Source organism: Lemur catta, chromosome 2, assembly GCF_020740605.2.
Source record: "Lemur catta isolate mLemCat1 chromosome 2, mLemCat1.pri, whole genome shotgun sequence".
NCBI classification, from domain to species: Eukaryota; Metazoa; Chordata; class Mammalia; order Primates; family Lemuridae; genus Lemur; species Lemur catta.
In genome coordinates this window covers 74584290-74587321 of record NC_059129.1, presented here as the reverse complement: position 1 = coordinate 74587321, position 3032 = coordinate 74584290, and the positions used below count along the sequence as shown (strand labels likewise).

The following is a 3032-nucleotide window of genomic DNA, read 5'->3' as shown; positions in this document are numbered from 1 at the left end:
CCTCCCCTAATAATATAATGGTTTTTTTAATCTTCTCCAGAACTGAAAATGTTTCTTGGTAAAATAACAGGTAATAATATATATGGGCTGTGTCATTTCACTCCTTTTCCACTAACTACATGCTTAAGAAACGTAAATAGCTATTGCTATTTTGAATTTGCCAAACAATTTGATGAATATGTTTAATAAGTGAGAACTGAAAATGTATGCAAAGGTTCTTATGGTCACTTGTCAGAGCCCAGTAGCAAGAACGGTGAAGCAAATGGAGAGCAAATGCAGTTTTCAAGAAGCCTTGACAGTGCAGGAGATAAACTCGTAGTGGTTGACTTCTAAGCCTCATGGTAGTTGTCTTGCAAAATGATCAAGCCTTTCTTCTGTTCCGTCTGAAAAGTATACCAGAGTGGTATTCCTTGAAGTAGATGTGGATGACTATCAGGATATTGCTTCAGAGTATGAAGCCAAATGTATGACAACCTTCCAGTTTTTTAAAAAGGGACAAAATATAGGTGAATAAGGAAAAACTTTGAGGTACCATTAATGAATTAATCTAACCATGTATTCTGAAAACATAACCAGCCATCAGCTGGTTAAAACCCATAAATTTTTTATGTTCAAAAATGAAAGATCAAGTATAAAGACTATGTACCCAACTGTCATCTGGTTATAAATGATGATAGAATATTCATTCAACCCTTTAAAAAAAAAGAAAAAAAAAGAAAATACATATTTAAAAAAATAGTAGTCTGAATCTTTTACACAACCCATGCACATGGCTATGTCTGTTTTCTGATGACAACTCAATTGGCTAAACATAGGTATCTCTGGTGATTAATTAAGATTTGGGAATTAGTATTCAAACTGCACAACAGTGCCTGTAGAACCTAAGATGAGGTTCTAGGCCAGGGTCAGCGTTAGCAAAGATGTTGATTTAGTCAAGGGGCAGGATATCAGGGCTGCTGGGGACCATAAGGCCCTGCTGTTTGGTAACCTAATCAGCACAATGGAGGATATTTTGAGATGTAGTTAAAAATAATGGTAGGATAATAGACTGGGGCCAGATTGCAAAGAGTGCTAGATATATCAAATTCTATTCTACTGCAATGGGAAACCATCAACACAGTGACATGATTTTAATGGAGTCAGCAAATAACAGCCTGAGGGCCAAATCTGCCTGTTCTAGTAAATAAGGTGTTATTGGAACACAGCCACACTCATCCTTTATATATTATCTATGGCTACTTTTGCTCTACAGGGGAAGGGGAGGAATTGAGTAGCTGCAATAAACACCAAGATTATGTGGCCCATAAAACCTAAAATATTTGTAATCTGGCCCTTTACAGAAAAAGTTTGCTGACCCCTAATTTAGACTTGTGTTTTAGAAAGAAGTCTGGTATCAGAAGAGAAAATATTAGACAAAGGGCAAGAAGACTACGTCAAAGATTCATTACTTATAAATGTTTTCGGCATTTCCAGTGAACAAAAGGAAGGGCCAAGACTTCTTTAAGAATGAAAATCTTCATTCCTACCAGTACATTGTAAGTACCTTGTAAAATTTAGGGCCAAAATAACTCTGAAACACTACTTATAAATTATCTTCCCAAATTCCATAGTCCTTAGCCAACCAGAAGAATTAAAACTTCATCAAAATGCATGCCTTTCATATAATTTCATTTAAAAAAAAAAAAAAAAACTTCCTTCAAGTACTTATAATCAGGCCAATTTGTAATCATTTAACCCCTACCTAGTATAGAAGCTGGAAGCCTAAATATATATATATGACACAGCTCTTGTCCTTGAAAAATTTAAAGTCTGTTAGATCAAGTCATAAAAGTAAGTTCCCAACTTCCAAATAAAGTAGTAATGGTGGCCTAAGAATTGAGGAAATTATCATTTCTTACTTTGCAGGACTATCAATATCAATTAACCAATGAAATCTCTTTCAACCGCAACTATGAGTCAAAAAATATGTACATCCATACATCTCAACTTGTTTCATGAGAATATGGTTCTATTTCCAAAATACATGCAAAATTCCATTTACCTCTAAAGAACCATAAAGCACATTAGAAGTTTCCCAAACTCAGTTGGCCATGTTAGTTTTTTGTCCCTTAACACCTATTAACATTCCATACTTTTCCATAATTTGGGAAATGGTAATTACATAATTCCAAACAGCAGAATTTAAATTTAACAATTTAGCTAAACAAAGGTGTATATTTGCCTATCTGAGTATTCAATTCATTGTAGCAGTCCAAATATCCATTTAACTGCCTAGATTTTTTACTCTTTGACATTGCATAGACCAACTGTAATTCCATAGCCTCCAGAAAGAAAGCAGCATTTACCTGTGTTTAAAAAAACAAATGACCATATGCCACTCAAACTTGGTTAAGCATAACCAAATTTTAAAAATTTGCTCAAATGTGACCTTATCAGGAATCTATTTACAATTGCTGTTCCCTGCATCATTTTTAAAGCCATCTAATAACAGTAGTTTCTACTATCTAGTAGGCACAAATATTAATACATAAATATATAGAGATATATATGTATAGATACATTTTAAAGAAACATGTTATTGATACATACCATATAATCAGAAAGCTACACAAATATTAAGTTTATAGGCGAATTATCACAAAATGCACACACCTGCAAAAGATCCATGGAATTGGGCAATGGTATGCCTATTTAACAGGTGAAGAAATTAAACCTCAGAGATATTATATAACTTGGCCAAGGGTACACAGCCAACAAGCAGAGGATGCAGGAATTTGGAACAGACCCCTGGAGTTACTTGGAAAAATACTACAAGCCCAACCCTGCCAGACAAAGAGGCACAAAAGACTATAAATGTTTTACATATTTGCTGGTTCTCGTTTCTTACTTGTGTTTTGCTTGCTTGTGCTACACCAGGTCTGCAAGTGACCTCTACTTCTGAACCCCTCGTTCTTTCTTTCTTCACAGCCCAGGCCTGGTTATTTCTCCCCATCCCTGTCTTGTCCTGGCTTCCTGACCTCCATCTTGTTCTT

The 3032-nt window shown here is 35.0% G+C and overlaps 1 pseudogene; it reads left to right on the top strand.

Moving 5' to 3' along the window:
• Positions 1-202: 202 nt before the first annotated feature.
• Positions 203-551, top strand: LOC123632102 (annotated as a pseudogene).
• Positions 552-3032: the final 2481 nt, after the last annotated feature.